This window comes from Nannospalax galili, unplaced genomic scaffold (genome assembly GCF_000622305.1).
Source record: "Nannospalax galili isolate Female #2095 unplaced genomic scaffold, S.galili_v1.0 scaffold7, whole genome shotgun sequence".
In the NCBI taxonomy this organism is placed as follows: Eukaryota; Metazoa; Chordata; class Mammalia; order Rodentia; family Spalacidae; genus Nannospalax; species Nannospalax galili.
The window spans coordinates 12317196-12332968 of NW_008359081.1; the positions used below are offsets into that span (position 1 = coordinate 12317196).

The following is a 15773-nucleotide window of genomic DNA, read 5'->3' on the forward strand; positions in this document are numbered from 1 at the left end:
CAGAAACACACACAAAATATTTTTAAAAATCAAATACTTTAACTAGATAACATCCCTCCAGTTAAAAAAAAAAAAACAATGGAAATGTGAAGGTTTTCTGATTTTTCTGTCACTTAGAACTATATTTCACAGTGAATTTAGATTTCCATATAATTCTGCTCAAGCTGCTTAGTGAAAAACAAAGACTGAACAATTTTAGCTAAAGCATTCTTACACTTAAATGAGAGTGATTAAGATATAGGTCATGACATTCTTACTGCAGATTGAAAAAAAATAAGGATATTGACCGCTATAAATGTAGCAAAATTAATTTAGTTATTTTTCACAATAGGTCATAACTACTAAATAGAAGACAATGAGTTAGTCATGTAGTAAAATTTGATTTATTATTAGTCCATATTATTTTAGAAATGATAAACAAATTTATTGGTTGGTTTTCTCCTAATTAGATAATCTTTCTTTACTTATTTATAATGAATATTAAACAATTCAGCATAAGAAAAAAGTAAATGGATTTAAAAATACTACAGTATTAATATTGAAAAGTTATAGTGCGTTTTTTATTTCAAGGGAGTAATTTATTTGAGCTATAATTAGAAAAAAATGAAACATAATCATTTAAGTTATACAATTCTGAGTTTAAAAATATACATTTACATTTATACAATCATCATAAGTTTCAGAGCTTTCTAGAGCCCTAAGGTAAAACTAGCATCCATTAGCAAACATCCCTCCTTTCCCTGCTTGTTTTAGCCTTAGGGATCCATCTATTCCCTGTACATGGGCCTATTCTAGTCATTAGATAGTGATGTATGGTGTCTTTTCTGCCTTCTTTTGTGAATGGTGTCTTCTACTTAACACACAGTTTCTAGATTTCATTCATGCTCTGAAATTTGAGTAATGGTAACTCTCATAAAACTGTTTTAAAATAACTGGTGCTGAAACTTCAAAAAACATATTGGCATTGGTATCCCCTCAAAGACTTAAGCACAAATTTAATGAATAATTCCATATTTCCATTCACAAATGCTCAGTTAACAGAAATACGTAAAAACACTGAAGTTTGTACCTGTATGTCCAGAGAAACATTCTGTGTAGTGGAATGAAAAACTAATGAATAGATCAATAAAATTTATCATCTGTCCACACAGTTGGTGCATGATGGAATCTAGTAGAATGTATTAAAAGGATGAAATAATTACATCTGCAAACCTTCAAGCTTTTGACATTCTTGCCACATCCATACATACGTGCAAGATGTGGATTTTATTATTATCATTATAATTATCATTATGATCACAACATTTATAATTATTTTCCTTCTACTGTGATTTCCAAGGATCAAACCAGGATTTCCCAGCACAGGAATTTCCCTGGACTGAGATGCAGGTTTAAACAATGAATAATATATGACAATGTTTCCTTATTTTAGTATATTCATTCTTTTGGCATTAATATTTCTCACAGTATAGTTATTTTAAATCTATATACCTTTAATATGGTTCTGTGTTTCCTTTACAGAGTTTTTTAATTATTAGAAGTTTGATTACTTACATTAATAAGAGCTAAGTATTATAAATTTTCCAAAATCTTTATCACTTAATATGTCTTAAATTTTGTTTTCACACTATTATCTTAGATTTTTTTCTTTGATCAGAGACAGGACCCTAATAGTTTAGGATTTTCAAATTTTCCATTGCTTGACTATAAACATATTTTTAAACAACTTAAATAATTTTAGAATTAATGTATTGAAACATTTTCCTACTTTAGTATAAATATTTAATACACCATCAGTTCACATCATTACATTTTAAAATGTAATTTAATCCCCTTTGAATGCCATCACTGAGTGTTTAATGTCACGATAACCTTAGAACATCTAGTATATCCATTTTATTTAAATTCTTCCACTTACGGGAACACAGACAACAAGACATCCATCAAATTTGAGACAAGACAAACCATAGGACTTAATGCCATTTCTCTAGAGATTAATTTCTCTTGGTATTTAACAATGAAGTAAACATGCTGCGCTTTTCTGTTGGGAAAGAAAAATGTCTTTTAATAAGCAATTTCTCAACCTGATTAAAAATTTCATAGTGATAAAATATACTTTCAATGGAATGTAAAAACTTGTATATAGTTTTCTTACACAAAATTTAACATATTAATATAATATATTGAATTATGAAATATTAGCAGTTGAAAAAATAAATTATCATTGCAAATCAGGTTTTACAATTGTTTTTACTTATTTTTAATATTATATTAATTAATTAGAATGATTTGCATAATTAAAGTCCATTCATGCATTATATTGAAAGCACAGGTATGTTTTTACAATTACGATATATAAAAGAGAAATTAACCCATTTCTGATAACATTATCAGTTCAGAATTCATGAGTGCTTGTTTGGCATATCGAGAAAACATCTATAAAAAATGAGTTCTGAATGCATATATTTAGTAAAGATTATACCAATTATACCAATTATACCAATCTGATTTTCAATACAGTTTCTTTACCATGTCTATAAACACTATGGATGGGAAAAAGTTAATTCTTATAGGTGTTTCTTCTTTATTTCTTTTTTGCAATCTATGATCAACATTCACTTTGCAAAAAAATGTAGATTACAGGATATATTAATCCTTTCAAAACTTGACTTTCTCTGTGGTGTTTTGCTTTTAATCTTAACATATGTATGAAAAAGGTGTTACAGAGGTTTTCACTGGATAAAATAAAATAAAAGAAAGTTTCTTGAAGCTCCATGTAACTTTTTCCATATTTTTTTTCAAAATACATATTCTATCTCAGATGTTATGGGGAAATTTGATAGGTTGCTCAATGGTTTTTCAGTCAAAACCTTTCATACTTTTGGGACTTTTTGTCCATTAATGTCTTCCTTTCTATGAAACAGCTGAGAAAAATCAAAGTATTCTTTAGTCAAGATACCAGTAAATACAAAGACATGACTTTGAAGGCAAACGGTTCCCATGATAATTTTACAGTAAGGACACTTCAAACATTGAGACACTTTTTATACTTTGAACTAGAGCATTGGAAATACAATTAATTTAAAGTTGTGCATTGTTATTCATAGTTTAACAAAGAAGTGGCTGTTTTGTTATATGTGTATTGCCATAGATAATTAAAAATTCTAAACTGTATATTTATTAGATTAACTTGAATTAATAGCATTCATTCAATCTCAATCTTTTCCTCATGTTAATTTTTATTTACTATTTTCCATCATCTTCTTCAATTTACAATACCAATTTACTTTTCCTGTGTAACCATAACCCATTAGACAACATACAGATTTACATTTGAAAAGTCATTAATCACAGAGATATGGTTTATTCCCTCATTCAACACTTTATTTTGTTTGTTTGAGACAGTGTCTCACTCTGTAGCCCAGGCTGAACTAGAATTCATTATCCTCTTGTCTCAGCTTCCTGGGTGATCAGATTTATAGATGGTTGCTACTATGAACAGTTTTATTTTCTATTTTATTTTATTTCTGTTTTATTTATTATTCTATAGACTGTATCTTCATTCAGGTGTTTCCTTTACTGTAAGAAGTATTTCCTATTTGTCAGTTTCTTGCATATTCTTTAAATGATGGAGTGCTTTTCAGGAAGTCATTGTCTGTGCCTGCACCATCAAATATTTTCTCTATATTTTCCTAAAGTAGTATCAGATTTTCAGGTCTTACATTAAGGTTTTTGATCCAATTAGAGATATTTAATTTTAATAATTTATTGAGGCATTTGAAGGCCTTGAGAAACCAAGGAAAAACAATGCCTAAAATGCATAGACAGGGCAAGATTTTAAAAATTTAGGGCTACAATTAATGAAACAGAATTGGGGAAAATGCAAATAGTCACTGAAATGAAGAGATGGTTCTTTGAAAAGATTAACAGAATGAATGGACAACCCTTTAGAAAGTCAACTAAAAGAAAGAGAGTATCAAACTAATAAAACTCTAGATTAGAAGGGAAACATTACAACAGATCCTGAGGAAATTCATAAAATCGTAATAAGGACGTGCTTTAAAAGTATATATTCCACTAAACTGGAAAACCTAAAAGAGATGGCTCAATTTCTAGATTTATATGACCAAAATTAAATCAAGATGAAATATGGAAACTGAAAAGACCCATCACAAGCAGAGTTTGATGCACTAATTTAAAAATATCCAAGCACAAAAAGGGGTCAGGACAAGATGGATTCAATGCAGAATTCTACCTTACTGTCAAAAAAAATTAATGATACCAATACTCCTTGAATTATTCTATACAATAGAAAAGGAACACTTCAAGATTTTTCTATAAAGAATTACTCTAATTCCAAAACCAAAGACCCACCCCCACACAAAAAAGGTGTATGCCAATCTTCCTGATGAACAAAAGATTTAAAAAATACTCAATAAGTCCTGTACTGTGTAGCAAATCTTTAATCTCAACACTCAGGAGGAAAAGGCAGCCAGATCTCTGTGAGTCTGAGGTAAGCCTGAACTGTATAGTGTGCTTCAGGAAGCCAGTACTGCATATTGTGACCCAGTTTCAAAAAAAAAAAAAATCCACCGTGATCAAGCTAACTTCATCCCAGAGATGTAGGGCTCTTCCAACATAGCATAAGCAAATCCATAATTGTAATCCACCACATATATAAACTCAAGGACAGACACCACATGTGTGATGACTAATCCGGGGTGTCAACTTGACTGGATGTGGGATTAACTGAAATGAGAAAGATATTCTGTTTCTCTAGAGAGCCCTGATGAACACAGATTGTGATACCAGGAGTGGGGTATTCCCCAACATCCTGAAGCAACTGACTTGATAGAACAATTGAATGGTCTCTTAAAGACACAGTTTCAGTGCCAATTAGGTGGCAATAGCCTGGAGGGCTGGGGCAGGGTCTTTCAGAAGGCAGTATATGTTTGAATCAGATTCCAATATATGGTAGTTTTACCTATAGCCAGGATTCATGGGTCCAGGAATCAAGGGGTGGAAGTGGAAATGATTCCACTCACTATCACCCCTAGTGACCCAGTAGGAAAATTTTTGCTTCCTGTACCCATGACTTTGCACTCTGCTGGCTTAGAAGTTTTGGTTCCAGAGGGGTAGTCCTTCTGCCAGGATACACAACAAAAATTCCACTGAATTAGAAGCTGAGATTTCTCGCTGGCCACATTGGGCTTCTGATGCCCTTAAGTCAACAGGTTAAGAAAGGAATAACAGTATTAGGAGGGGTGATTGATCCAGACTACCAGGGGGATATTGGACTGTTTCTCCACAATGGAGGTAATGAAGGTTATATCTGAAAGGCAGGAGATTCCTTAGGGCAAATTTTGGTGTTACCACGTCCTGTGATTAAGAGCAATGGGAAACGGCAAAAATCCAATCCAGACAGGACAACAAATGGCCCAGACTCTTCAGGTATAAAAGTATGGGTCACTCCTCCAGGGAAAGAGCCAAGACGTGCAGAGGTGCTTGCTGATGGTGGAGGAAATACAGAATAGATACTAGAGGAAGGTAGTTATAAATATCAACTTAGGCCATATGACCGACCAGTTGCAGAGATGTGGATTATAGTTGATATGAGTGTTTTTGTCTTATTTCGTTAAGAATATGCTTGTTCATATATACACATTATACACATATGTTAAACAGATACTTGTGTTTTTCCCTTTTGAATGTGTAATTGAGATAAGTGTTAAGTGGTTAAGTCTTGTGAACCTATATAATCATATTAGGTTATGAGATACTAAAGGACTAAGCATCCCTCAAAGACCTACTCTAAGATATATAATACATTGGTCATTGTATGATGGGATAGACACACCATGTTAGGTAAAACTATGACCTCACCATTGTTTTCATTTCAAAATTAAGCATGATATGCAGAGATGCTATTGGGTGTCAAGTTGAAAAGGGGTGGACTTATGATGGCTAATCCTGGGTGTCAAATTGACTGGTTCTGTGATTAACTGAAATGAGAGACCCTCTTGATTGGATCATCTGAAGCTGGAAAACACACCCTAAATGTGGGTGCTGCCTTCTGATGGCAGTCCAGACAAAGGGCCAGGGCTGAAGAGAGCACTGGCATTTTGCTGCTTGCCTTCTCTCTCATTGGTGAATTTGACTTGCTGCTGTAGACTGAAGATTAGCAGATCTTTTCCTTCAGTGCTAGATTGGGACTACTGAGCCATCCAGCCTCATGGACTGAGTGACTACCAGATATATATAAATAGATAGATAGATAGATAGATAGATAGATAGATAGATAGATAGATGATAGATAGATAGATTTATATATACCGGTTCTACCAGTTCTGTTTCTTTAGAGAATCCTGACTAATACAACATGATTATCACTTTAGATTCAGATAAGGACCTTTGACAAAAAAAATCCAATAACCTTTCATTTTAGAATCATGGAGATGAACCAGGATTTCTGGCACAAGCTTTTAGTACAAGTATTGCAGAGGCTGAGACAAGTGGATCTCTGTGAGTTCTAGACTAGCTAGGGTTACATAATGAGACCCTCTCAAAATAATAACATCAAAGTCAATGAGAATCTAGGGTTATATGGAACATATTTTAACAGAATAAGGAAAATATCCAACAAGTCCACAGCCAATATCCTTGTAAACTGACAGAAAAATTCAAGGCAAGATAAGGATGCCCATTCTCTAGTGCTGGAAGATTTAGCAAAAGAAATAAGACTACCAGAAGAAGATAAAAGAGATACTCACTGGTGAAATAGGTTTCTTATTGGCAAAAAAATAGATGGGTCTTTTTATGTTAAAGTCCAGTTTGTTTTTTTATTCAAATTTGGGAATTTCATACATTTGTAAAATGTACTGTGAGGACATCCATGTGTCATAACCCTTTTATTCCCTTTATCCTTCAATGGATACTTTTGTCCTCAGTTTCTACGTGCTTCAGTTAGTTTTCCATGGCTATGACAAAACACTGACCAAATCAACTTGAAGAAGACTTATTTTTTTTACAAATCCTATTCGTGGTTCTCTGGAAGCCAGAGAAGGAACTCAAGGCAGCAACATGCAGTCAGAAACTGAATCAGAGACCATGGAGTAGTTCTGCTTATTGCCTTGCTCTCTTAGCTGATAGTTAGACTGATTTCTTTCCTAACAGAGGACCACCTGCCCAAGAGTGGCACTGTCTACATTGGACTGAATTCTCCCATATCAAACAACAGTTAAGGAAATGCCTCACAGGCATGGCCCAGGGCAATCCAATTTAGGAAGCACCTCATTTTAGGTTCCCTCTTCCCAAGTGTGTCAGGTTGAAAACTAAAATAAGTTGAATAGCACAGTATACCTCCTATATTCATGCCTTATTATGTGTGTGCAGATCTGTTAGTGATCCCTGCTGTATGCTCACAATTATTTTAAACATATCATATCCAGTAGACAGCATTTGATAAGATTCCTATCCATCTGCTATTTCAATTTTTATGCCCCCTTTCCCATAGGGTCCCTGAGCCTTCAAGGATATATTATAGGCATTTCACTTAGGGCTGTGCCCTCAGCAGTCATTTTAAACAGTTATGAGTCTCTCTATTAACAATTGCACACTAAAAATTATTCTCTGATCAGGATGGATAGCAGCACTAGAGTGAGTAAAATATATTTATTTAGGAGGAAGTTAGACCACATGTCTATTTAGCCTCATAACAGTAGTAAATTCATAAGCCCCTCACTCATCTGTGCTAGAATTTTGGTTGGCTTGATATTGTGCAGGTCTTGTGCATATTCTGTATGAAACGAACCTGTTGTGTGCTGAAAACTGTTTCAAATCTGTCTGTCCTACCTCTGTCTCTTAATGTCTTTCTGTCCTTAGATGGAGCTTATTACTGAGTTTCACAACTGGTCAGATAAAGAAAGCAAATGTCTGTGAGATGTCCAGCCCTAAGTGACACAACTACAATGCAACCTTACACCTAATACTCAGGGAACATAGGGGAATAGGGTACAGAGAGAGTGTTAATACATCTCTCAACTACCACCAGCAAAATTTCACCATCTAACAGATGGAAATTAACACAGAAAGCTACAACTGGCTAAACTTTATAGAATAGGAGACTGCAGAGGTTGTCCCCCTGGATAGGATTCCTATATTAAAACTCTGCTACCCAGTACTCAGAAACCATTAAGGAAAAGGGCATGGAAAGACAGGAAGAGGCAAGGGTGGAGGATGATCCCAAGGAAACAGATTTCCAGGCAGCTGGGAAATTACTCATATAAATTTATTTTATCTGTAATTTGCATTCAAGCCAGACAAAAATCCCAGCACAGCAGTGGGGAAATGGGTAAAAAGCATCAACCTTGGAGCATTTCTGTTCTGGTCTTGTCTGTTTGGTGTTCTGTGTGCTTCTTGCATTTGTATGGGTGATTCTTTCCTTTATTTTTTGCTTGAGCTTTCCAATTCCTCAATTTTATCCTTTAGTCTTCTTATTGTTTTCCATTTGATTCATTCTGCTGGTGAGGCATTATCTTGTGTTAAATTGACTTATTGAGTTCTCAATTTCATCTTCATTTCAGTCTGGATTTTCATCAATAATTCTCTTTTGTGAGTTCACTTTTCAAATCCTGAATTCTGTTTGCCATTTCATTCATCTATATATTTGTATTTTCTTCAGTTTCAATCACCAGTTTATTCTTATACTTTTTGAGTTCTTTGAGTTCTTCATTTGTGTGTTCTTTAGTGTTATTGAATTCTTTAATTATACTTAATATTGTTCTTTAAAATTCTGTGTCCTGGGATTCCTCTTGGTAGTTCTCATTGTAGAATACTTCTATAGGACTGGAAGGATTTGGTGGGGGTATATCATCTTGATTTCTAATGTTATTTGTGTTTCTGTTTTGGGTCCTGAGCATATTGATATTTTGTGGATTCTGTGTCTGATATGAAGTTCTACCCAACATTTATGAGATGAAGTTTGTTTCTATTTTTGTTGTTAATGTAGATTTGCTGTATTCTGATTAAATGTGAATACTTATTTGGTCCGTAGTTTGGTGTGACTCCAATGTTCCTCTACTAAGCCCTACCCCACCACCTTCCCAGGCTTTGAGGGAAGAGCTGAGTGCATTAAGGGGCAGGGCTAAAGATAGATGTGAATGCACACTGGGAGGGAGATTTAGCCTAGCTGGGGAAGGTGGAGAGCTAACATGGTGGCCATTTTGAGAACTGGGGGAGCAAAGCGTAATCACAGTAGGTCTAGAGTGGGGAGCAGGAGGAGAACCAACCTGTGCAGCCCCATTCAAACTCTGCAGGTTGAGTCAGCATGCACCCGGATGCAAGATGAGGCAGACCGTGGGGTGAGATGGAACATGGGTGCAGTGCTGAAAGAAATCAGGAATAGTGGGCTGCAGTGTGGTGTTGTGTGCCATTGGGTGTGGGGGTTATGAGGAGCCATTTCCTTGTTAGTCATCCCCTCTCTCTCAAATATATGAACTATGAAAAATTCATATAAAAGTGTTTATGCTGTTTTGTTGTTCCACAGCAGGACTGCAAGACCCTGATAGAGTGAGGGCAGGTCTGACAGTGAGAAGGGGAAAATTTAGTACAACAAATTGGCATACCAGGCAGGAGAGAAGAACCGTGAGAATCCCAGGAAAACATGGGGATGTGGGCTTGGGAAAGCAGTGCTGTTCCAGCAGCATCTGGTGAGCTGATTGAAAAGGAGCCATATTCAGATTCCCAAATCCAGAAGGGTGGAGATGGGCACAGCAAGGAGTCCTGTGAAGTAATGCAACACATCCAGGAGAAGCTGCTGGGAACCCAGGGGAGAGAGGGGCCAACCATCATAGGCTTAAGGGGGATAGCTATACTCGCTTACATTATAAAATGGATCATGAAATATATAATTAGAATGACATAGGCCACGCAGATGCAGATGGAATCAAAGTGAAAAATCCCAAGGCCACAGCTACATTGTAAATGTGGGCAAATAGCTCAGGTGCTAAAAAAATGGAGTTAGCATCCATGTGGATTTGAAAACTTAAAGATTATAGAGAATATGGAAAAAAAAATTCTTACAAACAAGAGAGGAACCCAGAGAGGAGGCATAGCCACTTTGTACTTTGCATAATAAAAGATTTGCCAAAGCAGGGGAATTTGAAAAGGCTAGGGAGGTACTGGCAGATTCAGTTTAGGCTTCAGAACTTTAGAGAGAAAACAAACTAGACATTTTAACTTGTACAAGTTTAGGGGACCAGGGGTCTGATGACTCAGGAAAAAAGACAGATAGTAAAGAAAAATGAGATGACCTAAAAACAAAGGTAGCTAAAGCGTCCCCTCAGATTCAACCTTTGATAAAAAAGAAAAAAAAAAGCTAACCGTATTGTAGCTAGGAAATACTCTACAATGGAGCTATTAAAACTAGGAAAGACTTACAAGCAAACAATCAAAGAGCCCCTCACCACGTGGCTCATGAAGGTATGGGATATGGGAGCAAATAACATCAGTCTAAGTCCATCAGAATCTTCACAGCTGAGTTATATAACCACCCATCCATCCTTGCGACATAGGCTGTTCAACCTAGACCAATTCGGGAGACAGGGGAGTACTCCGTAATGGAATGGCTGGTGCAAGGCATTAAAAATACGTGGTCATCACCAAGGGAAACTCCAATGATTAACAGAGGCTGAAGGACTATAAAAGAGGGAAGGCATTACTAAGAGAACTAGGTATGAGATAAGCAATATATGATGCACAGTTCATTGGGCCAGATAAAACTGTGTGCACCAGAGAAATAAAGGAAAGCTTAATTCAACTGGGACCTCAAAAATGGTGTATAGTTTTAATGGTTTTGCTAAGTCCTTTAATGGGACATGATCTTTGAAAAGTTTGAGAGACTTTAGCAGATCTAAGTGACTCTGACCAGCTTGTAAAACATGTCTGTAGAATAACAGAAAACCTACAAGAGATTTAAAAAAGACCAGACAGAATAAATTGTCACTTAGGGTTACAAGAAGACAAATGTGTCAAGATATATGTCGAGCCCAAATCCCACCCCCCCCCGCCGCCATCAAAAAAAAATTGATAGAAAACCGAATTTGGTACTAAGAAGTTTCTGGAAGGCTTTAAAACTGGAAGAACAGTTTACAAAAAACATTCAGAGCTTAAAAACTGTCCCAGGGGTCGTTAAGTATTCCCAAAGATAAATTAAGGTGCATTTCTCTCCTAAAAAAAGTGATGCTAAGGGTGGAGGTAGTTTGTTCCACAAGAGCCTCCCCCATCAGCCAGGTATGGTCAATGAAGAGACCCCAGATATGGGTACAATCAGGAGCAGACCCAGGGCCTGCCTGACTCAGGGAATCAACAGGTGCAGCAGGGACCAGAGAAACCCCTTGCCTCCTTAGCCTGGTGCAGGGTCAGGCAACGGGAGCCAGCACCTGTAAGTGTATCAAGGATAAAAGAATACAAAGAGATTCCATGTTAGATCCCCAGAATGCAGAACGACCCCAAAGGGATAACTAAAGATAGTAAAGGACTAACCAAATTAATGCCTCTTACCCATGTTATGGTACCTAAAAAAGATCTGTGCAGAAAACAAAGTAATAGATAAAGCCTTCCCATATTGTGTTAGACCTTGTCTATGATTGAGTTAATGTATAATGTTAACCTCTGTGTGTTTTACAGATGTGAAACCCATTTGAAAGATACCTGAAAAACAAAGGCCAGCTATAGCTGTAAGATTCTTATGAGTTTTATGATTGGGCAAGATAAAAACAGAGGCTCCCAAAACTATATAACTGTCAATAAAAACTACTGTACCAGGGGTGAGTTTTCCCACTAAGATGAATAGGATTGTTTAGGATGATCTGTGTGAAATATACACACACAAAAAAAAATCAATAAATACAAAAAGAATTATATCTGTGGAAGAAGCATAAAAATTTGCTTCATGTTAATTACTAGATATAAAAAACATTATCATTGAAATCTACCTAATGAATGTGTATCCATGTTCAGGTCCCAAGGATCTCAGAAAGTAACAGACTATGAGTAGTAATAATCAGATATATAGAAATTAGAGACACGTGTGGAAACATCTAATTGTTAGTTGCATTAAAAGTGAGTTTTTATGTATGAAACAGTGTATTTTAAAATGAAATTGAGATCTTTTTAAAGGTTAAAACCTCATTCAATTTTATGTCTTATAGGGTTTATACTGAGTACAATAATGTAGGACTGTATTAATTCAACACTGTGAACCACATAATTACAGCCAATTTTGAAAAAGGTGCATCTTTGCTCTGGAACCTGTTATTGACTATGTCAGTGCCTTGTAATCAAATGCTTCTACTAATTATGTGGCTATTAAATAAATTTTTTTAAAACTCCAGAAAGGGTTAAAAATGAACCATACATACAGAAGTCATATGCACATTTTACACCAACAAAAATATCCTGAAATGGAGTATTTTCAAATAAAGTAAAATCTTAAAAAAATTTTTTTAACATGCCCCAAACAAAAACAAAAAAATCTGATATGGTACGCCTAGCTGTTCCTCATAAGCAAGATGAGGGTGGTGGAGGAAGATGGATGACTGATGATTCATGGGGCTCAACACCCATAGAAGTGATCTGGTTTGGCCAGTGCCCCTCTGGTCAGGTTGAAGGCCCAATCCACAGTGGCTGGCTCCAGTTCAGACACTCGATTACATTCAGTAGAGACATTCAACCCATTTCTGTCGTTTGTTTTGAATACTGGAAACACCTCTAGAGGATCTCCAAGCTTGTTGTCAGCATTCACTTTGGCACAGACGGCATCCATAGCCGCTCGCTTCTCTAACTGCTTCTGTTTCTTCTCCTTCGCCTTGCTGGACTTTCTCCCCATGTTGACTGCTGAAGCAGCAACCCTCGGCTGCTCCTTCCCCAACCTTCGGCTGCTCCTTCTGGAACTTGACCACAGGAACGCAGTAATGGCAGTTGAGGGGACAAGGGAGGTTGAAGCAGCAATAATGGAGTGGCTGGCTTTGCACTGCACACGCGCTTCGCAAGCCAAGTGAGGAGCAGAACCAGACAGGGGTGAGTGGCCCAGGCCAAGGCTTGCAGATGGAGTGCCCGCCTGGCCAGCCAAGGGTCTGGGCCCTTTTGATTTTATATATATATATATATGAAAAGATTGAATGGTTCCAGGCCAGTGAGTCAGGAGTTCTCCAGCAGGGCTAAGAAGCCTAGGTCCAAGTTTGGCTGATGGGGATAAGGTGCATCAGTTCTGACTAGCCAAGAAGAGAACATGTTAGCCCTGGAGCAGTGCAAATGGGGCTGATTCCAAATCACAGGGATTGTAACCTGATGGGTGGGATCTGGCTTGCTCACCAGACTAGTCAGATGCTTTCTAGCAGTGGCAACAGAAATTGGCCTAGGCTCTAGGAGAGATGGGGAGAGGGTGGGCGGTTCTGACCACGTAAGCAGAGTAGATGTGAATCCTTTATTTCTCGTGTTTTGGCATTGGAATTTGCACACCTGCGTAAGATTCTTAAAAATGTACTCTTTCAAATGAAGTATTTGTCAGAAATCTTTTCAGCAGATTTAGTTGTAAGTTTGAGATACCATTCCATTCCCCTGAATTGAGGTATAGTTCAATAGTTAAGCTCTCTGTTCACTCACATAATCAGTGAAGGAGAGTCAACCTCCATCACCACTGTGAAAGTATAATAGTAAGTGAAGAAGCAACTACAACTGATGGACAGGCTCACTGAGAAATAAAGTGGTAGTTAATGTAAAAGTTTATCTCCTTCAACCCCAATAAATGTGGAAGAATAAAAGAACATAATAAGTTATCTTCTAAGAAATTTGTTGCAAATGATAGGAATGAAAAGAAAATAAGCAGAGTGAGACTAGTAAGACTAGTAATTGACATAGTAAAAATAAAATAAAATGAAATGAAATAAAATAAAATAAAATACAAAGGGAGAAGACCAGTACATGCATCTGAAGGTACATCTGGCTAATTGGGTTGGTGCTTTCAGAAGAAAACACCATTTGTATTATTATATTTCCTTCTTTTATTGACCTTCTACCTCTTGTATTGAGTTTTTTGCTTCTGCCCTTCAATCAGTGGGCGAGGTTGATAGGTTGGACACAGAGTATTTAATACTATGTGTTGTTTTTAGTCTCTTGGTCCTAGTAGGACTGTTGTGAACCCTTCACTAATGCTATTTAGAAAATAGTAACTTCAACCACTCCATCCCACTGTCCTTCTTCTGCAGATATAATGTTTCACTCTACCCTATGGCTCAGACAATAGTTCTACTATACATCTGTAACAAAGATGGTTTCGTCTTAAAGTTTTCCTCTCTAATTAGAGGTATTGTGCAGGCCAGATAAGCAGAGTAAATTTCTCTGACTCTTGCCATCAGTTTCTTAGTGTTAGCATTGATAGGAGAGACCTTTTCATCTATAGCTGCCTTGCCTTTTATTTTTACTATGTGTGTATTTATGTGTACCTGAATATATGTGTCTTCACCTTCGTGTGCATGCCGCCTGTGGATGTGAGAAGACTGCACAGGATCCCTTGTAACTGGGATTACAGATCATTGTCAGCCACCGTATGAGTGCTGGGAACCCAACACTGGTGCTTGAAAGAGTTACTCTTAACTGCTGAGTTATCTCTTGTGCTCCTTCAGCAGTCTTTTAAAGTAGATTCTTGTCACTGTTTGTTGGAATGCTCAGAAGAGAGTATTATTCCCACTGTCTATATGGTATACAGAACCAAATATTTCTGATTGATTGTAGTAAAAGTATGTCCAGTGACATTTCCAAGGTGACTGGATCCTTTCTTTTCTTTCCTATTTCTGTTTCTGTTTTGTTTTTATTCTCTTGTTTTCCCTCTTTTGGTTTCTTTCCCCACACTTTGGCATCATTACTGCCACAGGGCTTTGGATCTTCTCTGTAGCTTGTGCTCTGCTCTTTAAATTATCTGGTACTGAAAGTAGAGAAGAAATTTTCTGATGTTCTCTCTCTCATAAGCTGCAGTTCAAGGTCTCCAGTTGCACTCATTTTTCACTGAGAGCAGAGACATCTTAGTTGAGACTAACATTTCCACAGTGGATGCGAGAATCTCTCTCTGTCCTTGGAATCTATTTCTCTTTTTTAAGTTTCCTGTCATTCCTTATTATTGCTATATGTTTTCTACTGTAATTCATTTTGTAGGATAGCAGTTCTTTTACTAACATCAGATTATTTCTCAGATAGTCTAGTGATTAGAGCATGAGCATCTCTATCTTCCTTGTCTTCAACATTCATTTTTATATGATTGAACATACATTTATTTCCATAAATTTAGTATTTACAAGTATGCATTTCCATATCATATTTTATGTCCCTAGAGATGGATGCTTATTTTTCATAACATTCTATTACTATCATTTGTGAAGTTATAAGCAGACATACATACTTTTAAATTGACCTTTGCTCTAATTTTTCCCAAATGGGGTTGATGTAATAACTTGCCAAATTTATGGCCATTGCCATAAAATAGGAAGCATCGGTTTGTATGATGAATTATAATATTATCAAAGACCTGGCATGAGTACGCATTTAATTTGATTATTTCCAAGATGTTCTCCAGAATACCTTTAACTTTCGGCTTCTTGCAGAACTTGTTGGTTTCTATTTCAGTGTATTCTATCAAGATTCATCATTAGCTGACTTTTAGGTTTTGCAACACTAATGAGGATAAATGGTCCCTCTTTGATATTGCAGTTTGCATTTTTCTA

General features: G+C 36.4%; 1 pseudogene; it reads right to left on the minus strand.

Moving 5' to 3' along the window:
• LOC103725439 overlaps positions 1–12886 on the minus strand; it is a 58366-nt pseudogene extending 45480 nt beyond the window's left edge.
• Between the last annotated feature and the right edge of the window lie 2887 nt (positions 12887–15773).